Genomic DNA, 23,829 nt, shown 5'->3' with positions numbered 1-23,829 from the left:
ACAATATTTTATACTTTTTGCTATAATAAATATCCCCCCCCCAAAAAAAAAAGTAAAAACAAATTTCGTCATCAGTTTAGGCCGATATGTATTCTTCTACATATTTTTGGTAAAAAAGAATCACAATAAGTGTATATTGATTGGTTTGCGCAAAAGTTATAGCGTCTACAAAATAGGGAATAGATTTATGGCATTTTTATGGCATTTTTATTTATTTTTTACAAGTAATGACGGCTATTTGTGATTTTTAGCAGGACTGTGACATTGCAGCGGACAGATCTGACACTTTTGACACATTTTTGGGACCAGAGACATTTATACAGCGTTCAGGGCTATAAAAATGCACTGATTACTGTATAAATGTCACTGTCAGGGAAGGGGTTAACACTAGGGGGGCGATCAAGGGGTTAAATGTGTTCCCTCACTGTGTGTTTCTAACTGTGGGGGGGATGGGACTGACTAGAGGAGGAGAAGGGGATGTCAGAACGGGGATCTGCGTGTTTACATACAAACACTTCCCCGTTCTGGCTCTCTCCGCTGCACGTGGCCTGCGGCCGTAATGTCTGCCGGCCACCAGTGATCGCGGGCACACACGTGCCTGCTATCGCCTTTAAAGAGGAAGTAAACCCTGATTGGTTTACTTCCTCTTTGTTTCCCTGCAAAGGTAAAGCATAATGGGCTACTGTGCATCGCATAGTAGCCCATTACGTGTCACTTACCTGACACAGGAGCCTGCGATGTCCCCGCTGTCCCTTCTCCTACGAAGTGTCCATCTTATTTCCGGGTATCGCGGCTCCGGCGCTGTGATTGGCCGGAACCGCGATAACGTCACTCCCGCGCATGTGAGCTGGTGCCGCCACTAACGGCATGATCGCCATTAGAGATGACACGCCTAGTGCTCCTGCGTGCCTGTCTTTTGGAAATATCTCCTAAACAATGTAGGTTTAGGAGATATTTCTTGCACCTACAGGTAAGCCTTAATCTAGGCTTACCTTTAGGTAAAAGTGGTCTGTAAGGGTTTACAACCACTTTAAAGTTGCCGACCTACATCTACGGCGATTTGCGGGAATGAGCCGACCTGCTGCAGTATAATGACGGCGGCTGGCCGACAAGTGGTTAAAGTGGTTGTATAGGTAAAAGGTTTTTGTAACCTAAATAATTTCTCTGCATTAGGGTAAAAAACTTTTTTAACAGTAGCTCCCTCCAGCTTTCATACTCACCTGAGCTCGAACTCGATCCAGTACCGTGTACGTCTGCTGCAGCTCCTCTTCCCAGGCTCTCACAGGCTTGGCTGAGTGCAGTGAGAAGCCATTGGATCCTTCTGCTGTCAGTCAAAACTTGTGAGCGGAGAACGAAGGGCGAGCCTGAGCCGGGCTGTGGGTCTGAAAGTAATTAGGGTTACGTTTTGAGGAGAAGGGTAGTAAAGAAACACAATAGGAGGTAGAGCTGGACTAGAAGATACTGATTTAAAAGCTCTTGGGTGGCAGAAGGCCTCGGCCATGCTGGCTTAAGAGAGTTTTACTGGGAAGAACAGAGCACTGTACAATTTGTAATAATATAGATGTGTTATATACTCAAAGCGGAATTTAGGACATGAACTATATATCCCCGAACACATATTTTATAGACTCTATTCTTCTGAGTTATGAGTTCTGAGGAAGGTGTCAGGGCCCACAGCTTATGCAGATAAAGAGATCTCAGAAAGAAGTTTCATTCCAAGGTAGCAATTTCTCCAGAAAAGACTTGGCAATCAAGCAAAGACAAATAGAAGACAAACATTCTTTACAGTTTTACACCAAATATTCAGGAAATGCTTTAATAAAAATAAAATTATTTTGTGAATTACTTTTGGTTTTTTAGCAAAGATCATAAAGAGGTGGGGTATGGATCGTAAAGAGGTGGGGCATGGATCGTAAAGAGGTGGGGTATGGATCGTAAAGAGGTGCGGTATGGATCGTAAAGAGGTGGGGTATGGATCGTAAAGAGGTGGGGTATGGATCGTAAAGAGGTGCGGTATGGATCGTAAAGAGGTGGGGTATGGATCGTAAAGAGGTGGGGTATGGATCGTAAAGAGGTGCGGTATGGATCGTAAAGAGGTGGGGTATGGATCGTAAAGAGGTGCGGTATGGATCGTAAAGAGGTGCGGTATGGATCGTAAAGAGGTGGGGTATGGATCGTAAAGAGGTGGGGTATGGATCGTAAAGAGGTGGGGTATGGATCATAAAGAGGTGGGGTATGGATCGTAAAGAGGTGGGGTATGGATCATAAAGAGGTGGGGTATGGATCGTAAAGAGGTGGGGTATGGATCGTAAAGAGGTGCGGTATGGATCGTAAAGAGGTGGGGTATGGATAGTAAAGAGGTGGGGTATGGATCGTAAAGAGGTGGGGTATGGATCATAAAGAGGTGGGGTATGGATCGTAAAGAGGTGGGGTATGGATCGTAAAGAGGTGGGGTATGGCTGTATAATGTTGGCGAAAGTTGGATGATGTGAGGACTGGTCACACTTTTTATAAGAGCAGTAAAGTCTTTTACGGGATTAACATAAGTGAAAGTGAATGCGTTACAGCTGAAAATACAGCTCTACCTCACCGCATCCTCAGCATTTTTACAGTGCCTTGAAAAAGTATTCACACCCTTTGAAGATTTTCACATTTTGTCATGTTACAACCAAAAATCAGATTGGATGGAGGGCGTCTGTGAACAGCAATTTTCAAGTCTTGCCACAGATTCTCAATGTGATTTAGGTCTGGACTGTGACTGGGCCATTCTAACACATGAATATGCTTTGATCTAAACCATTCCATTGTAGCTCTGGCTGTATGTTTCGGGTCGTTGTCCTGCTGGAAGGTGAACCTCCGCCCCGGTCTCAAGTCTTTTGTAGACTCTAACAGGTTTTCTTCTAAGATTGTCCTGTATTTGTCTCCATCCATCTTCCCATCATCTCTGACCAGCTTCCCTGTCCCTGCTGAAGAAAACCATCCCCACCACATGATGCTAGCAGTAAATCTGTTACAGGGCAGTCAATAAGTGGTCAATATGAAATATGGTCTGAAGGGTGGAATTAAATTACATTTTCTTTTTTGCCACCAAAAGAAAAAAATCAATAAATAAAAGAGAGATGAGTATATTTTACCTATGGTGAATAAAAACAGTATCTAATGAAACAATTTTCAGATCTAACAGAGTAATACATTTTATTTAATATAAATACGCAAATAGCATAGAAACAAAATCAAAATAAATCAAATCATACAAACTCGCTGAAAGGTTTCTAAAAAAAAAAAGTTCTGACTTTGCCTTTCTAAATAAACAAAAACAACATTGAAATTGGTTCTTTCGGTCTCATCCGGTGACCAATACTGGATGGTGACTACAAAGATTGCATCAGGATGGTCAGAGCCGGGATAAGGAGAGTCCAGAGTATGTGAGAGCCTGAAAAAGAAATACTTTCATGTTATTTTCCTTTTCTGAGACAACCTGCGGCAAAAAAATAATGAATTTTAACTAATACGAAAGAAATTATAGCGGATATAACAAATGAATTTGACATGATTCGGTAATTTGTTAAAGATCTAATGAAACAAAAGGCCAACTCAAAGTAAATCTTACAGTCCAATCAGCTGATTAATTTTGTGCTGGAGGTTGGATTACCGGCAAAGTGCATTCCTGAGAACTGAGTGAGAAGGGTTTTGTATTGTATTTGAGCAGAGGAGAAGAGATATTGTCATTGTGTGTTTTAATAGAGTCAATAAGCAAACGACTTTCCAAACTACGAATCATTATCACGAATATATATACATACATAAATATCACATTTCAACTAATACGAAAGAAATTATAGCGAATATATATATATATGTTAATATATAACAGAACGATCTGGGATTGGATACTCGGTATAAATGAAATATATAACCTGGAGAGTTTAAATTATAGTTGAGAAGAAGAAGATGGGGCAGACCTAAAGGACAAATTGGAAAGTTGGAAAGATTTTAAAAAGATGTGGAGGTACGTCGAAGTAATAAGTCAAGAATAGAAGGGGATACTGGTCGAAATGGGGGAAAATTATAGCTAATGTAATTGTCCCTGAAGCATGAGGCAGGGAGTGGGGGGGATGGGGCGGGGGGGTGGGTAATAAGAAAAATGTTATGTAATTATTTAAGACGTAATTTGATATGTGTTTTGTAATATTGTACGATGTCATTTTTATAAAATAAAATAAAGAATAAAAAAAACCAGAACAAAATTATATATTTTACGAATGACAATGAACCAAAACTAAATTAAATTTCCCATTGTGCACAAGTCTACTTATAATGAATATTATATTATATTATATTATATATGAATATTATGAATGTATATTATAATATTAGGAATATTATTATTATAATATAATATTATATAATATAATAATAATTTATTAAAATAAGTAATTATTTTATTATTATTATTATTATTATTATTATTATAATAATAATAATAATAACATTGTATTAGAACATATATTAAATACTGATATTTAATTATAAATTAAAATATTAAATTATATATTGAACACTTCACCATGATACATCATGAACACTATTATCACCACTTATCTCTGGATTTTCACCATTTATTGAAGGGTTAATAGTGTTTCTATGCTCTATATTTTTATTTTATTTTTTCATGGAAGTATGTGTGATCCGTACTCACAACATCTTGTTTGTTCCGCCATGTTTAGATATGTCTGACTCTGCAGAAATAGTTTCTTGTGAGAACATCCTAATATGTGTTGTCTACCAAAAGCATCACAAGACTGCGAGTCATATCCAAACCAACTTGAAACCAATCCCCCTATTGTTCAAACTGTACATAAACTGTGGAAATCCCCCGAATAAAGCTGAACATGCACTGACTCGATCCCATGTGGGATTTGTCTCTGTGTGTTCCCGAGGCTTCGTAGGGAGTTCCCCAGCCATCCGGTTCTGAAAGTCCCCATCACATGTATACTATACTCTACATCAGAATTTTGTAAGACATGGAGACAACTCCGGAGCACAATTAGTAAACATTTGTCACCCCATAACAGGAAGTGCCTGGACAAGGACCTTCATGGGAGGATCACCAGGGATTCAGTGCGATTAATGTAAATAACAAAGTGTTTGTCAGTTTCTCTCATCACTGCTTACAATAAGAAATTAAAGAAAATACAAAAACTTACTAGTGATGATGGAAGAGCTGGCTCCTGTAGAGAATAAAAACAGGATGACATATCAGTGATATATAGACTTTAGTATTTACTGATTACATCACATAATCAAAACTTTAGTAGCGTGAGAATCTTTACAGTAAACCATCGATTAGTTCAATCGTTCATGAAATGATCAACGAGCTCTATGACACTATACTGTATGACGGGTGTAAGGAGTGCTTTATAATTCAGAGAAGTGGAGTAAATGACTGTTCATTTCCAGACAAGTCCACCTCCATCATGTGGGGCTTACAGATACGCTAATAAAAATCATTAAGCATAAATATATATATATACATCCAATCACAAGATTACCTGATCCCACAATAGGTCCAAGTGACAGAGCACCATCATAACTCTGGGGGGCTCTAGTTCCATCGCTTCCACTGCCTGCTCTGGTACAGACCTAGAAACAAAGAAAATCATTAGGAAAATAGGGACATGTGACACGGGTTCACCGGTATAAGATGAAATCATCACAGTATTCACAAGGTAAGCTGATGAGCTGACTGATCGGAGGTCACATCTTATCACTCTCCTACTGTATTTAAAGAAAATGTGTTAAGGGAATGGAGCCCGATGCTTTTGTAAGAGTCCAGGGCTTACTACGCATGCACCAATGGCGCGTTGCCGCAAGAGGAAATCTGTGGCAACTGAGCGTGCGCCAAAGACCCCTCAGGGTGCCAACCCACACTTGTGTAGAAGACTTGATGGAGAAGGGCAGGAAAATGATCGTACAATTTTCTGATAGTATACAAGTATAGGTGCAAGGAACAGGAGATAGCAATAAGAACAACAAAAAGGGAAACTAAAATCCACCCTGTCTGCAAAAAATTATTATATATAAATGTATACATCCATAAATGTAAAAAGAAGTATCACATATGAAACATTATGTCACAGTCATAATGAGATAAAAAGATCCAGGGAGCCAAAGGATGGTAAGTCCACAAACAGGGCTGCCTTCATCAGAGGTGCCTCTCTCTTCTGTTTTTTCCTAGAATTTTCTGATAGTGTGTACACAACTTTCAACAGCCGATTCCAGCCTTCTGAATGGAAATTTACAGGGGACAAACTCCAAAATTGTTCTCGTACAGGAACAGAATGAACGATTTTCGTTTAATGTGTACCGTTTTTGTACGATTCTCATATGAGAAAGATCAGAAAAGAAAGACTGTGCATGATCAGAAACAATAAACAACAAAAAAAATAGCCCCCTCTATCCATGGCCGCCACCCCTATGCTCTATCCATGGGTGCTATTTTGACAGGACATCACTACCCCTTATTCTTGCGCCCGGCCCCTTTCAGGACACCGGGTGTGTGAATTACAGCGGTGGGGGTTCCATAGGCTCTAATAGGCTTCAAAATAAGGTCGGCTTGTGGCGCAGAGTATTGCGCCAGGAGCTTACCCAGGTGTTACAACATCAAATTAATATTCACTATTGAAACACTGATCAATCAAACACTCAATCAGGCCAATCAGAAGCAGGTCGGAGACGCGTTTTCCGATTGGCTGAAAAGAGTCCCAATTGGCCGCCGAGGAGGAGTAAGGAAACTGGAGCTGCTGTGATGCCCGTGGAGAGCAGGGGAAGGGAAAGTCACCTCCGCCAAGCAAGGGAAGCCATTGGTGAAGCCCGGGAGAAGAGCTGCCCACCATAGATGGGGTAAGTGCACCAGACCCACCCGACCAATTGGGGGGGTTGGGTACTGTTTGCTGCCACATCTGCTATTTCATCATGGACAGCAAGTTAGAATCAAATGTGACATTCTTCGTGAGATTTGGCAAATCTGCCACAGAGACATTTGTCATGATTCGGCAAGTTTTACGGTGACGCTGCAATGAGTCAAACGAGGTTTTTGAGTCCGAGGGGGCCCCAGGCTGCTGACCCAGGAGCAGAAAGAACACAGCGTCGAAGTCTGGCAAGAACTCCATCAGCATGCCGTGGGGACGAACTTGGCGCAAGTTCAAATCACACTTGAGGATTGCCTGGACTGTTTTGTATGAGACACCGACAATGGCAGCGATGTAGAGGATTGTTCTTCAAGGATCATTATGCACAAGTTGTCGAATAATTTTTACATTTTCAGGGGTTGAGCTGATTGAAGGTCTTTTTGATCTCTCATCATCATCATCATCATCATCATCCATTGATTTTCTCTGGCTCTTTCTCTAGCTGTTTGAGTGTGCCACTCAAAACAGCTTGAAGGACTCATTGCACCATCAACGTTAACTCGCCGAATCATATCAAACATCTCTGTTGCAGATTTGCCCCGTTTCATGCAGAATTTCACATTTGCTCTTTGGTCTAAATTGCTGTCCATAATAAAAAAGCAGATGTGGTAACGCAAGTGGTCAGAATAGCACCGGTTTCACAGCTTCGGATGTACACTGGACTATGTCGTTTGGCACACGGACTTATGAAGGTCGGAGCTCCCTGGGACTGTGCATGCAATCCTCAATGAAACAGCCCAGCTCGCATGCTGTGTATCATAAAGCAAATGATTCTGGATGGCTGCACTTCCAAAAGTCCTCTTTATTGAAGTTCATTTGAGAAGTAATATATATAAAACACAAAGCGCTGTGATGCTAAATAGCTGATAATTACACATAAAACCAAGTGAGGCTGCTATCAAAAGAGAGTGTTTTCAGAGTCACTTAAAAAGAATAAATAATGATATTTGAAGCGCTTCACAATGTGCATGAAAATGAATATATACGAATAAATATAAATAGTCAAATAAATCCAGCGGTGAGTAAAAATTCCTATAAAATCCAGCAATCAAAATAGTGTAAAATTATTAAAAATTAGTGACACCAAATGTGTAAAAAATTCACATAAAAAATCCACATAAAAATAAATATATAGGGATGTATTCAGAAGGTTCAATTATACAGGTGTAGAATCCTGATTGGTATAGAGCTTTTGATCACTAGCAAAGCTGTTTAAAAACACTTGCTTAATTAAGGTGCTCATTGATAGTACCAATGTGTTTTTTGCTTCTATTCACAACCAATGTGGGAATCATAAACAGGCAGATAAGAGAAAAAAACCAATCATTGTGCAATAGTTAGGATACCAAGGTACACAGGCAAACTTCAATCCACTCACGTGTGCCTTATAATGATAAGGCATATGCAGGTTTTACTATAGCAGTCAGCCGCCTTAGACAGGAGCAGATTCAGTGCAGTACACTGTGTGAAACTGCTGATCTGCACAGAGCTTCCTTGGCTCCTCCCACGCGTTACATCACAGTCACGTGACTTTTTCAAGGATAATACAAGCTCTGACGGACTCAGCTTTATAGCACAACAGCAGAGTGGTTGCCATGGTTACAGCATGAGTTTATCATCATTCTGCTTCCTGCATATACTTCAATCCTGTTAAAACCTACTTTTATTAGACATGTAATTCATATGAATATCGTTGGTTTATCAAAACCACGATTCCATGTGTAAAAAACGCAGTGTGTAAAAAGTAAAAAATATATATATTGATATCTCTAATCACGTTTACTTTTTCAACTCCCTCCAGTGGTCACAATTGGTATAACATCTCACAGAGGAAATAAATGGCAAAGCGTTGTCTCTAATGGTTTTGATAATTGACCAGTGCCCCATGATATCACAAAAATGGGGTATCCACATGCTCTGCTCATAAATGTATGGAAAACGAAGTAAACAAGATGACATGATATATATATATATATAAAATATACATATATAAAATTAAAATAAGATATGATATAAGAAATAGGGAAATAATATTAAAATGTAAAATTAAAATCTAAAAATTCCATGATAGAATATTGCAAACATGGATGATGACCAGTATTTATATGCTAGAACTGAACCAAATATTGCCACTCAGAAAAAACTAGTATTGGACAAATAATGAGAATATTGGACCAAAAAATAAATGAAAAAATAAAAAATAAAATATAAAAAATATAAAATTAAAATATATACCATAAAAATATATATATAAATCTGAAAAATCGCTAAAAATCAGAAATAAAACAATTCAGGTCGAATTCAATGTTCAAACCATGGGGTTCTAATGTACCCATCTGGAATATCCATTTGGATTCATTCTTGCTGAGTTCCCTCACTTTATGGGAACCCCTCCAATGAGCCTTATACTTTTGAATAGCCCAGAATTGGAGACCCCTAGGGTCTCTGTTATGATACCTATCAAAATGTTTTGAAACACTGTGTTTTGGATAGCCTTTTCTAATGTTCTGGATATGCTCTCTTATTCTCTTCCACATTGGTCGCTTCGTTCTGCCAATGTATTGGAGGGAGCAGGAGCACTGTAAAGCATATACCACCCCCTCAGTCCTGCAAGATATAAAATCCTTTATTTCAAATTCTTGTCCAGTATTTGTTGAAGAAAATTTCTGACATTTGTATCCATTTTGATTAGTATTTATGCAGGCATAACACCTTTTACAGGGATAGAATCCTTTACCCTGAAAAAAGGTTAAATCAGTTATTCTCTTGGGTGGGTTGGGTACATTTTTAGCTATGATGTCCCTTAGAGTTGGAGCTCGTCTATAAATGAATCTCGGTTTTTCTGGGAGTATATTTGCCAAAGTAGTGTCAGTTTTTAAAATAGACCAATGTCTTTTTATAATCCTCTCCATCCTCCTGTGTTGTATACTGAAGTCCATTATCAGAGGTATGTCATCTGTTTTGTCATTTACCTTGATTTTATCTTGGATCAGCGCTTCTCTTGAGGTTTGATTGACTTCTGTTATTTTTTCTTCTATAAAACATTTATTGTACCCTTTTTCTTCAAACCTCTTACCTATCCACTGAGCTTGTTTAAAATAGTCATTATTTTCTGAACAATTTCTCCGTAAGCGAATAAACTGGCCCTTCGGAATGTTGATTAACCATGGCTATTCGCTTACGGAGAAATTGTTCAGAAAATAATGACTATTTTAAACAAGCTCACAGGAGGATGGAGAGGATTATAAAAAGACATTGGTCTATTTTAAAAACTGACACTACTTTGGCAAATATACTCCCAGAAAAACCGAGATTCATTTATAGACGAGCTCCAACTCTAAGGGACATCATAGCTAAAAATGTACCCAACCCACCCAAGAGAATAACTGATTTAACCTTTTTTCAGGGTAAAGGATTCTATCCCTGTAAAAGGTGTTATGCCTGCATAAATACTAATCAAAATGGATACAAATGTCAGAAATTTTCTTCAACAAATACTGGACAAGAATTTGAAATAAAGGATTTTATATCTTGCAGGACTGAGGGGGTGGTATATGCTTTACAGTGCTCCTGCTCCCTCCAATACATTGGCAGAACGAAGCGACCAATGTGGAAGAGAATAAGAGAGCATATCCAGAACATTAGAAAAGGCTATCCAAAACACAGTGTTTCAAAACATTTTGATAGGTATCATAACAGAGACCCTAGGGGTCTCCAATTCTGGGCTATTCAAAAGTATAAGGCTCATTGGAGGGGTTCCCATAAAGTGAGGGAACTCAGCAAGAATGAATCCAAATGGATATTCCAGATGGGTACATTAGAACCCCATGGTTTGAACATTGAATTCGACCTGAATTGTTTTATTTCTGATTTTTAGCGATTTTTCAGATTTATATATATATTTTTATGGTATATATTTTAATTTTATATTTTTTATATTTTATTTTTTATTTTTTCATTTATTTTTTGGTCCAATATTCTCATTATTTGTCCAATACTAGTTTTTTCTGAGTGGCAATATTTGGTTCAGTTCTAGCATATAAATACTGGTCATCATCCATGTTTGCAATATTCTATCATGGAATTTTTAGATTTTAATTTTACATTTTAATATTATTTCCCTATTTCTTATATCATATCTTATTTTAATTTTATATATGTATATTTTATATATATATATATATCATGTCATCTTGTTTACTTCGTTTTCCATACATTTATGAGCAGAGCATGTGGATACCCCATTTTTGTGATATCATGGGGCACTGGTCAATTATCAAAACCATTAGAGACAACGCTTTGCCATTTATTTCCTCTGTGAGATGTTATACCAATTGTGACCACTGGAGGGAGTTGAAAAAGTAAACGTGATTAGAGATATCAATATATATATTTTTTACTTTTTACACACTGCGTTTTTTACACATGGAATCGTGGTTTTGATAAACCAACGATATTCATATGAATTACATGTCTAATAAAAGTAGGTTTTAACAGGATTGAAGTATATGCAGGAAGCAGAATGATGATAAACTCATGCTGTAACCATGGCAACCACTCTGCTGTTGTGCTATAAAGCTGAGTCCGTCAGAGCTTGTATTATCCTTGAAAAAGTCACGTGACTGTGATGTAACGCGTGGGAGGAGCCAAGGACGCTCTGTGCAGATCAGCAGTATCACACAGTGTACTGCACTGAATCTGCTCCTGTCTAAGGCGGCTGACTGCTATAGTAAAACCTGCATATGCCTTATCATTATAAGGCACACGTGAGTGGATTGAAGTTTGCCTGTGTACCTTGGTATCCTAACTATTGCACAATGATTGTTTTTTTTCTCTTATCTGCCTGTTTATGATTCCCACATTGGTTGTGAATAGAAGCAAAAAACACATTGGTACTATCAATGAGCACCTTAATTAAGCAAGTGTTTTTAAACAGCTTTGCTAGTGATCAAAAGCTCTATACCAATCAGGATTCTACACCTGTATAATTGAACCTTCTGAATACATCCCTATATATTTATTTTTATGTGGATTTTTTATGTGAATTTTTTACACATTTGGTGTCACTAATTTTTAATAATTTTACACTATTTTGATTGCTGGATTTTATAGGAATTTTTACTCACCGCTGGATTTATTTGACTATTTATATTTATTCTTATATATTCATTTTCATGCACATTGTGAAGCGCTTCAAATATCATTTGAGAAGTAGTTAACAGATAGAGGTAATGACTAAGTGCTAACATTTGCGTGAAGTGCCTCTACCTTCTTGTACCATGCTCCATCAGTTAATCACCTGTCACATGAGCTTCAATAAAGAGGACTTTTGGAAGTGCAACTGTCTGGAATCATTTTCTTTATGACTGTGTGTCAGTGGCGGCCCGCCCATAGGGGGCACACGGGAGCCGTCTCCCCTAGCCATGCGTCCGGCCCCTTGATCTACATATCAGTGGTGCCGAATCACGCATTCAAATGTGGTGGAGGGTGTTTTTGTAAGCACCTGATTAGAGCCAGAGGCTCTAATAGGCTTCAAAAAAGTTTGGCCTCAGAGCCCAGAGCATTGCGCTCGGAGTCCACCCAAGTTGTGTGACCATACCGAATAGATTTTCGCTATTTTCACACTAAAGTTCCTCCCTGCCGATGCGGAGGGATGTTGCAAAACCTGTGTCCTGATCCTATTGGATGCCTAGCGCTTTGGCAGAAGAGGAGATATGGCAGAAGAAGCTTGAGGAGCAGACACCGGAGCTCCTGCTGCCCGTACTCCAGGAGAGGACACCACAGCCCCACCACACAAGCGAGTAAGTGCCAGACTGCCCCGGGGGGTGCTGTCAGTGTGGGGGGGTGTTGTTTGCCGCCCCCCCAAAAGAAGAACTCACCAGCCGCCACTGCTGTGTGTGCAGCCTTGTTCTGCCATCTGTTGGCGTGTTACAAAACTAATCTCAAAACCCACCACCTCGTATAGTTGCAGAGTTGTTCAGTATGTGGAGAGTCGTAGAGTTCATGAGCCTTGTTTGCCCGACTCCTTACATTGTGTGAAAACATTCAGGAGATTCAATGATTAGCAAAGTGGTCATTTTTTTCTGATTCATATTAGACAATAAAAGCCATCATTCTGGGGAGGAGGCAATCATTTTGTGTGTATGCCTCATTGTTTCAGGAGTCCTGGTTATGGACTCCGGGACTAGACCAGCTTTCTGGTTATGGACTCCGAGACTAGACCAGCTTTCTGGTTATGGACTCCGGGACTAGACCAGCTTTCTGGTTATGGACTCCGAGACTAGACCAGCTTTCTGGTTATGGACTCCGGGACTAGACCAGCTTTCTGGTTATGGACTCCGGGACTAGACCAGCTTTCTGGTTATGGACTCCGGGACTAGACCAGCTTTCTGGTTATGGACTCCGGGACTAGACCAGCTTTCTGGTTATGGACTCCGGGACTAGACCAGCTTTCTGGTTATGGACTCCGGGACTAGACCAGCTTTCTGGTTATGGACTCCGGGACTAGACCAGCTTTCTGGTTATGGACTTCGGGACTAGACCAGCTTTCTGGTTATGGACTCCAGGACTAGACCAGCTTTCTGGTTATGGACTCCGGGACTAGACCAGCTTTCTGGTTATGGACTCCGGGACTAGACCAGCTTTCTGGTTATGGACTCCAGGACTAGACCAGCTTTCTGGTTATGGACTCCGGGACTAGACCAGCTTTCTGGTTATGGACTTCGGGACTAGACCAGCTTTCTGGTTATGGACTCCGGGACTAGACCAGCTTTCTGGTTATGGACTCCAGGACTAGACCAGCTTTCTGGTTATGGTCTCCGGGACTAGACCAGCTTTCTGGTTATGGACTCTGGGACTAGACCAGCCTACTTATCTGCTCTAACTTTCTTTATATAGCTGGAAACCAACTTACAGGTGCACAGGATCCAGCATCGGAGTCGCACAGGCTAACAGCACAGTGTAGAAACACGCGGTTGGAGTTTCCAACAAACTTGAACATCTGCACAGAAAACTGTCCTTTATCGGAGACACCGTTCTCTTGAACAGTTATGGTTCCATCTGCCTTGCTTTTACAGCTAAAAAAATGTAAGAGTGAGATAAAAGGACATGTTACAGATACTAATTTTATACACATTTTACTAAAAGACTTAATTCATAGAAGTGGGAGTAGAAGAACCGGTGCAACATGCATAATAAACAGAGGAAAAAACATACCCAATAAAAACCCTGTATATAGCAAAAATGGGGCATAAAACAATGGGATCAATAAAAAAAAATAGGTGACTAAACTGTAATGAGAGGGGAGGGGGGAATAAAAGTCCATAAGTCCAATGGGAAAAGTCGTAAAATAATGGCGGCAGCCGTCCTTAGAGAAAAGCCAGACTCTGCAAATCAAATAAAAGAACAAAACAGGAAGCGACATGTGCTATTCGTTTTGTTCCGAATTCGTTTTTTTAACAAATTTTGACAAATTCCCGAATACCCGTTTAGCAAACTTTTTCGAATAGTCGTAAATTCAAATATTTTAAAATTTCCAAATTTAAAAAAATCATAAATTCGGGAATTCGAAAAAAATTGGAAATTGGGAGATTAAAGAAAAATCTGAAATTAATAACCCTGAAAATGAACTATTAACTATTAAATACTAGGTATTGGAATTTCCGTTCAAATTTGGCTGTTAGTGAACGTAACGAATATGAATTTATCTGAAGTTACCAATTATTCAAAATTATGAATGCCAGATCTAAACGAATGGAACGTAACCAATTAATAATAATAATAATAATAATAATAATAATAATAATAATACATTAAAATAATAATAATAAAAACATTTTATTTTTACTAATTTGTTCTGTTCCATTTTTTTAAGATGGGGCATTCGTTATTTCGGATAATTCGCAACTTCGGATAAATTTGTATTTGTTACATTCACAGCCAAATTTGAAAGGAGATTCCAATATCTATAATTTAATAGTTTAATAGTTAGTAATAGTTAAGTTATTATTAGTTAGTTATTATTTTAGATTTTCAAATTTCCCATTTTTTTTTAATTTCCTTTTTTTCGAATTTACGATTTTTTGGAATTTCCAAATTTCTGATTTTTTTTAATTTACTAATTTCCGAATTTTTTTGAATTTGCAAATTTCTGATTTTTTTATAATTTACAAATTTACGTTTTTTTTTCGAATTTTCAAATTTTTTCGAATTTACAATTTTTCTCGTTTTTTTTTTTTTTCGAATTTACGATTTCTTCGAATTTCCAAATTTACGATTTTTTTTCCAATTTACGATTTTTTTTCCAATTTACGAATTGCGATCATAATGAATGAACCAAAAAACTAAAAAAACAAAACAAATGAAACTAAAAGAAATTTTTCGGCAGTGCACATGTCTAATGTTCAATTTATTCAAAGGGTTAAAAAAAATTAAATAATCCTTTGTATAAATTGTACATCTTAATATTGCACTCAGGTTGGCGCTTCCTGTTTTGTTCTTCATTTATTTAAAGAACTAAGAATGTACATCATGGTTTATAAATGTAAAGGGAAAGGCCAAGCAGATCGGGTACTTTAGCTTTGAATGGACACAGGTGGATTGAACCACCGAGCACCTTCTCCTGTCTCTGCACACCGGATGTAGAGATCATTAGAGGGATCTTCTTGTTTAGAAATGTACCTGTTTTGAATGAAGTAATATTTCGTGGAGTCATTTGCGTTATTCGATGGTGTGGCGTAGCAGTTCTTCATCACCAGAACAAGATTCGATGTGCCGCCCAGAAAGAAGACTCCGACATACAAGAATTCCTTTGTGGACAGGGAGACTTCTGATCCTGTGTATGGAGTTTTGTAGTTGCTATCTTTATACAAAGCCATGTAGACCTTGAACTGTCCCTTCCCTGAAACTGTGATCGATGTAAAGCTGCATTTCAAAGAGAAAAATAACAATAAAAAAAGAAGTAAATATACAATACTAGTCATTTAAATGACAGTTAAAAATTAAATTAGTAAAGAATGGTAAGAATAGAAACATTGAAATTAGAAGGGCTCAGTCATAGTTACAGACAATAAAGAGAGGCCCAGAGCCAGCCAAAAAGACATAGCGGAGGGCTGGGCATGACAGGGGTTAAACGGGCGTAGGAACGAGGAGGAGAAAGAGGAGCCCGGTGGGGGGGATGGAGATGGGGCGGAGCCTTGGAAGAGGGAAGTGACGTGGTACAAGGAGGGAGTCAGCCTCAGTTGAACGGGGCGAGCGGAGCAGCTTTCCACTCTCCCGCCCTACATGTTGTGGTAATTTTTTCCTGTTGGTGTTGGGGGGGGACTGGAGCATCCACGAAAAAAAGTGGTGCACTTGGCGGGGTGCAAGGTCTTTTTAGGTCATGTGGGCACCTAAAAGGTATTGTGTAGGAACTCGTCTGAGGTACGGCTCCCAGTTGGTACGGGTACCTGCTAGTTGTCTCTGAGTTGGGGGTTCGCGACTGGAGGCCTTAGAAGGGACTAGCACAGTGGTTCTCAACCCCTGTCCTCAGGACCCACTAACAGGCCAGGTTTGCAAGATAACTGAAATACATCACAGGTGATATCATTTGCTGATCAGTGATTGTAGTATTCTAGTCTGCATCTCCCCAAGGTAATACTTAAAATCTGGCCTGTTAGTGGGTCCTGAGGACAGGAGTTGAGAACCACTGGCCTAGCAGGTACGGTTCTGGCCATTGGGACCTTGGGCTCCATTATTGTCAATAAAGCTGATGTTATGTTTAAAAAGGTTATTGATATGTTAATAAGTGGATATTTATGTATATATTTGGTTAATAAAACGGCTGCTACAGCCAATTTACCCCAGTTATGTGTGGCATGGTCATTAGAGGTAAAGGGGTGTGGGTCATTGGCATAGCAGGTAACAAGCCATGGTTAATACCATAGTCAAGCAGTACACAGGTTCTCTACACAACTGTAGGATAGATGGCCGAGGCCTACATACAGATCATACAACACAAGACAGTATTGGCCCTTCCACAGTGAGATTTGGGGAAAAGATATACGTCATTTTCATTAAGACTGAGTGCAAAGCTCCAGAGGATTATTTCTGAGTGGAGAAGATTTGGCTTGTTGGGGTTTGATAGAATCAGGATCTGGAGCTTGAAGACCAGTGAGTCCAGTGGACTGGGTGGAGTCCATAAGTCTCAGGAGAAGTGTGAGAACCCAGGGTCAAACAAAAACAGCAGAAAGAGAACGCCTGGGTCAGTGTGATAGTAAAAACAAGTAACATTTCATTCAGATACACTTACATAAAGGTATCTTGCAAAGGTGCACACAGGGTGGTGGATGTGGATCACCGATTAAGCAGCCAGCCGTCACAAGGGATGAGAAGACCGCTGTAGGGATAAGCTCAGACCCACCATATGGAAGTATATAACCAGTGGTGGCCCGTCCATTAGGGGTGCCTGAGCACCGCCCCCTCTATCCCCGGCCACCACACCCATGCTCTAGTCATCGATGCTTCCGTCCCCTATTCATGCATCTGGCCCCTTTCAAGACGCCGGGCGCCTGAATTACAGCAGTGGGGGTGGTTTTTTAGAAGCACCTGATTAGAGCCAAAAGCTCTAATAGGCTTCAAAATAGGGTAGGCTAGTGGTGCAGAGCATTGCACCATGACCCCACCCAGGTGGTACAACAGCGAAAGAATATTTGCTCTTGCAACACTGATCCTCCTTCTGGGCAATCAGGAAGTGGATCTGATACCCATCACCCGATTGACTGAAAGGACAGGCGATCCTACTGGATGCCTAGGAGGAGGGGTGGAGATGCATGGTGGAAGCAAGGAGGTGGGAGGGAGAAGAGGACACAGGAGCCGTTACTCGATGCCCCCCTCTCCACCGCTCCTTAATGTCCGTCACTGCCCAATGCCTAGATGGGGTAAATGGACCGACCGGCAGACAGGGAGTGGGGGGGGCTTTGAGGTGCCGGGGGGAGGTTTTCCACCCCCCAAACAAAAAACCATGAGCCGCCACTGTATATACATGACAGTGTCTCCAGCTCTCACACCCGCTCTCATAGAGCTAGCAAGAGACCAAATCAGGATTAGGGGGTGGGGACCCAGGGTGCCTAGAGACCACATATTGAGAGGCCAGGGAGTGGACCCATGTAGAAGTGATGCTGAAGACAAGAGAAGCCTGGTGGCTAAGCATTTTCTCTTGACTCTTTCATTGTTAGAAAGCCCCGGTGTTGGAATGTTTGTTTGAACTTTGCTTTTCCTGTTCATAAAAGTGGGCCACAAAAGCATTCCCACACAGTGTCAGAAAGGGCTTGCCAGTACCCAAAATGGCAGCTAAAGAAGATGGCCTGTTACCTCAGCCCCCCGCACGTGCACATGTACGCACGTGGGCACATGTCAGCGCATGCGCTCACCCTGTGACAGCTTTTTCCTCCCAACAGGCTATTTCAACTCAGCCAGTACCTAGACTCAATGCTGTCTGCTCTACAGCGTTCCCATGTGTTCCTGTTGCCTTGTATCTGATACCCATTCCTGTTACCGGACCTGGCTTGCCTCTGACATTCCTGCTTTCTGCCTGTACCTGACCCGGCTTGTTTGACTCCGCATCTGCCTGCTCCCTCTGCTACCTCGCTACCAGCCTATCACCGACCCAGCCTGTTTCCTGACTACGCTTCAGCCTTCGCATCTGCTTCTGACGTGCCCACCAGTGTATGACCCGACCTGCCTGTACCTGCCTTCTCTTCTGCCTGGAGAGTCCTGCTGAACTGTCATCCCTCCTGCAGCAGCCTCAGCTCCATGATCTGTGATCCACCTGGCACTCATGCGACTGTGCACTCCTGAGCCTCCTGTCTGCTCTACCAGGGGGCCTCATGTCAGAGGTGTAAGAGAGGCCGTTCTCTGCATATCAGATTCTACTGTCAGGTACGTGACACAGCTGTTGATTTCTTTTTTTACCTACCTCATATCCCTTCCTGTCTGACAACAGGATTGTTTTTTTTACATTCATTACTGAATAAACTAGGACTAATCATGTTCAACTGTCTGCTGTGAGACTGTGTTTACTCCTCAACCCATTGAGCGCTGGTCCGTTTGTTTTTTTGTACTCTGTGGGCACGTAAGAGAGTCCAAGTTTGTGGCGGTGTGAGGAATCTATCTGCACGAGTGTGAGGGTGGCCCCCGCAGCCTCCACGGAGAAGGTTACAGGCCTGAGAGCACGCGAGGGAGAGAAGAGCTTCATCACCTCCTTGACGGCCAAAGAGGCGGGCAGCGGGCGCAGCATCCTCGATGCCTTCCGAAGCCTGGACTTCTCAAACCTCCTCTTTAGGGATGAGCCGAACACCCCCCTGTTCGGTTCGCACCAGAACATGCGAACAGGAAAAAAGTTCGTTCGAACATGCGAACACCGTTAAAGTCTATGGGACACGAACATGAATAATCAAAAGTGCTAATTTTAAAGGCTTATATGCAAGTTATTGTCATAAAAAGTGTTTGGGGACCTGGGTCCTGCCCCAGGGGACATGGATCAATGCAAAAAAAAGTTTTAAAAACGGCCGTTTTTTCAGGAGCAGTGATTTTAATAATGCTTAAAGTCAAACAATAAAAGTGTAATATCCCTTTAAATTTCGTACCTGGGGGGTGTCTATAGTATGCCTGTAAAGGGGCGCATGTTTCCTGTGTTTAGAACAGTCTGACAGCAAAATGACATTTTGAAGGAAAAAACTCATTTAAAACTACCCGCGGCTATTGCATTGCCGACAATACACATAGAAGTTCATTGATAAAAACGGCATGGGAATTCCCCAAAGGGGAACCCCGAACCAAAATTAAAAAAAAAAAATGACGTGGGAGTCCTCCTAAATTCCATACCAGGCCCTTCAGGTCTGGTATGGATATTAAGGGGAACCCCGGCCAAAATTAAAAAAAAAAAATGACGTGCGGTTCCCCCTAAATTCCATACCAGACCCTTCAGGTCTGGTATGGATTTTAAGGGGAACCCCGCGCCAAAAAAAAAAAAAAAAACGGCGTGGGGTCCCCCCAAAAATCCATACCAGACCCTTATCCGAGCACGCAACCTGGCAGGCCGCAGGAAAAGAGGGGGGGACGAGAGTGCGGCCCCCCCTCCCTCCTGAACCGTACCAGGCCACATGCCCTCAACATTGGGAGGGTGCTTTGGGGTAGCCCCCCAAAACACCTTGTCCCCATGTTGATGAGGACAAGAGCCTCATCCCCACAACCCTGGCCGGTGGTTGTGGGGGTCTGCGGGCGGGGGGCTTATCGGAATCTGGAAGCCCCCTTTAACAAGGTGACCCCCAGATCCCGGCCCCCCCCCTGTGTGAAATGGTAAGGGGGTACATAAGTACCCCTACCATTTCACGAAAAAAGTGTCAAAAATGTTAAAAATGACAAGAGACAGTTTTTGACAATTCCTTTATTTAAATGCTTCTTCTTTCTTCTATCTTCCTTCATCTTCTGGTTCTTCTGGCTCTTCTGGTTCTTCTGGTTCTTCCTCCGGCGTTCTCGTCCAGCATCTCCTCCGCGGAATCTTCTGTCTTCTTCTCCTCGGGCCGCTCCGCACCCATGGCATGGGGGGGAGGCTCCCGCTCTTCTCTTCTTCTCTTCTTCTCTTCTTCTCTTCTTCATTTTCTTCTCCGGGCCGCTCCGCAATCCATGCTGGCATAGAGGGAGGCTCCCGCTGTGTGACGGCGCTCCTCGTCTGACAGTTCTTAAATAACGGGGGGGGGGCGGGGCCACCCGGTGACCCCGCCCCCCTCTGACGCACGGTGACTTGACGGGACTTCCCTGTGGCATTCCCCGTGACGTCACAGGGAAGTCCCGTCAAGTCACCGTGCGTCAGAGGGGGGCGGGGTCACCGGGTGGCCCCGCCCCCCCGTTATTTAAGAACTGTCAGACGAGGAGCGCCGTCACACAGCGGGAGCCTCCCTCCATGCCAGCATGGATTGCGGAGCGGCCCGGAGAAGAAAATGAAGAAGAGAAGAAAAGAACAAAAGAAGAAGAGAAGAAGAGAAGAGCGGGAGCCTCCCCCCCATGCCATGGGTGCGGAGCGGCCCGAGGAGAAGAAGACAGAAGACGCCGCGGAGGAGATGCTGGACGAGAACGCCGGAGGAAGAACCAGAAGAGCCAGAAGAGCCAGAAGAACCAGAAGAACCAGAAGATGAAGGAAGATAGAAGAAGCATTTAAATAAAGGAATTGTCAAAAACTGTCTCTTGTCATTTTTAACATTTTTGACACTTTTTTCGTGAAATGGTAGGGGTACTTATGTACCCCCTTACCATTTCACACAGGGGGGGGGCCGGGATCTGGGGGTCACCTTGTTAAAGGGGGCTTCCAGATTCCGATAAGCCCCCCGCCCGCAGACCCCCACAACCACCGGCCAGGGTTGTGGGGATGAGGCCCTTGTCCTCATCAACATGGGGACAAGGTGTTTTGGGGGGCTACCCCAAAGCACCCTCCCAATGTTGAGGGCATGTGGCCTGGTACGGTTCAGGAGGGAGGGGGGGCCGCACTCTCATCCCCCCCTCTTTTCCTGCGGCCTGCCAGGTTGCGTGCTCGGATAAGGGTCTGGTATGGATTTTTGGGGGGACCCCACGCCGTTTTTTTTTTTTTTTTTGGCGCGGGGTTCCCCTTAAAATCCATACCAGACCTGAAGGGTCTGGTATGGAATTTAGGGGGAACCCCACGTCATTTTTTTTTTTAAATTTTGGCCGGGGTTCCCCTTAATATCCATACCAGACCTGAAGGGCCTGGTATGGAATTTAGGGGGACCCCCACGTCATTTTTTTTTTTTAATTTTGGTTCGGGGTTCCCCTTTGGGGAATTCCCATGCCGTTTTTATCAATGAACTTTTATGTGTATTGTCGGCAATGCAATAGCCGCGGGTAGTTTTAAATGAGTTTTTTCCTTCAAAATGTCATTTTGCTGTCAGACTGTTCTAAACACAGGAAACATGCGCCCCTTTACAGGCACACTATAGACACCCCCCAGGTACGAAATTTAAAGGGATATTACACTTTTATTGATTGACTTTAAGCATTATTAAAATCACTGCTCCTGAAAAAACGGCCGTTTTTAAAACTTTTTTTTGCATTGATCCATGTCCCCTGGGGCAGGACTCAGGTCCCCAAACACTTTTTATGACAATAACTTGCATATTAGCCTTTAAAATTAGCACTTTTGATTTCTCCCATAGACTTTTAAAGGGTGTTCCGCGGCATTCGAATTTGCCGCGAACACCCCAAATTGTTCGCTGTTCGGTGAACTTGCGAACAGCCAATGTTCGAGTCGAACATGAGTTCGACTCGAACTCGAAGCTCATCCCTACTCCTCTTCAACAGTGAGGCCTGGAGAACAGGCTGACTGGGGGCCCGGAAGACGAGGTGGGAGGTGCAGGCTGAAAACACTAGTGGTGCCGCTTGAGGTTCCTGTGTGTCCTAGTCTTGTGTATCACACTGAGGATGCCAGCTGGGGAAAGCCTGCATGTAGTTTAAAGGCAGGAAGTATATAGTGGAAGCAGCCTCAACCCGCCTTCGTACTGTCCACGCTCCATGACTAGGCCCCACAGCGAGGGTGTGGGCTATTTGGGCCACACTGAAGCTGCTTTTACAATGGTGACTTTTGGTTCCTGATGGTGTGCAGCACTCAGGGTTGTTTCCTCCCTTTCTACTGCAAACTCTGGAAAATGCTAACTATTGGTTACACTTGTTTGTTAATTTCTTCTAGCATGCTCTAGAATTGTTACATTGTAGAAGGATGTATATATGTTCTGTGTCCCTCAACTTCATCTAGTGGCCATAACGCTGTATTGTACTACTGTCCATAATAAAAGAACATTCATTCAGAAGATAAAATAGCCTAAGGAACAGTTGTCTTTGCCCATTTTACACAATGAATATACATGAAGATTTTATGGATGAATGGCTATAATATATACAATATTTGGAAATAGACCCTATACGTGTATTTTCTGCTGTGATGTATTAGTTCTAGTGTCTCCTCTTGCTTCCTGCCCTGGATAATCATCTATGAAAATCTTGGTTGGGTCGGTCAGATTTGATGGAGCGGTCTCCTAATTAGAATCCAGCCAGGAGCCAAATTACTAAGCAGGCCACCATTAGACATTTTCCATTATCCTTAGACTCACATTTTTATTTTTTTTTTTTGTACCTGAAGATAGGATCGGGAACCATATTCAGACTGGCTATCATATCCAACTTGTAGGAACACTGCAGGGTTGCACTCAGGGTTTTGTCGCCTGTGGTGGTTCCAAAGGTGTCCACATTAATAGTGATAACCGTCTTATAGGTGACATGGGTGTTGTTTGTTACCTTAATAGAAACAAATGAGAAAAAAAATAATAATTACAAAATGTTATTAGATGCATCTATTCCCTCCTCTCCCATCACACACACCAACTACCATACAAAGGCCACACAAATGCAATGGAACTTCAACTATGGGATAGAGCCATGGGAATTCTTTTCTAACTAGTTGCCGACCAGCCGCCGACATACTGGTACGTCGGTTTGTGCACTGGATTTTGAAGGCGTGTGCCCACCGTGCATCGCAGGTAGCTCGCCCGTGGGTCCGGCAGACTCGATGTCCACCGGCCACCTGCAATCGCAGGCAAGAGAGCCAGAGCAGGGATCTGTCAGTGTAAACAAACAAATTCCCGTTCTGACAGAGGAGGAGAGAGAGATATACTGTTCCTAGTGGTCAAGAACAGCGATCTCTCTCTCTTCCAGGCAGCCCACCCCCCATACAGTTGGAAACACCTCCCAGGGAACACAGTTAACCCCTTTGATCGCCCCCTAGTGTTCACCCCTTCCCTGCCAGTGTCATTTATAC

The 23,829-nt window shown here is 42.0% G+C and overlaps 1 long non-coding RNA gene across 1 annotated transcript; it reads right to left on the bottom strand.

Moving 5' to 3' along the window:
* Positions 1–3,133: 3,133 nt before the first annotated feature.
* Positions 3,134–5,644, bottom strand: LOC141147474 (uncharacterized). The gene is made up of 3 exons (XR_012245055.1): positions 5,553–5,644; positions 5,208–5,231; positions 3,134–3,433 (listed from the first exon to the last, which is right to left on the bottom strand). It is a non-coding gene; the product is annotated as an uncharacterized lncRNA (long non-coding RNA).
* Between the last annotated feature and the right edge of the window lie 18,185 nt (positions 5,645–23,829).

The sequence above is a fragment of the Aquarana catesbeiana genome, linkage group LG06 (genome assembly GCF_042186555.1).
Source record: "Aquarana catesbeiana isolate 2022-GZ linkage group LG06, ASM4218655v1, whole genome shotgun sequence".
Taxonomy (NCBI): Eukaryota; Metazoa; Chordata; class Amphibia; order Anura; family Ranidae; genus Aquarana; species Aquarana catesbeiana.
The sequence above is the reverse complement of the archived record's forward strand: the minus strand, read 5'-3'. Positions and strand labels throughout refer to the sequence as shown.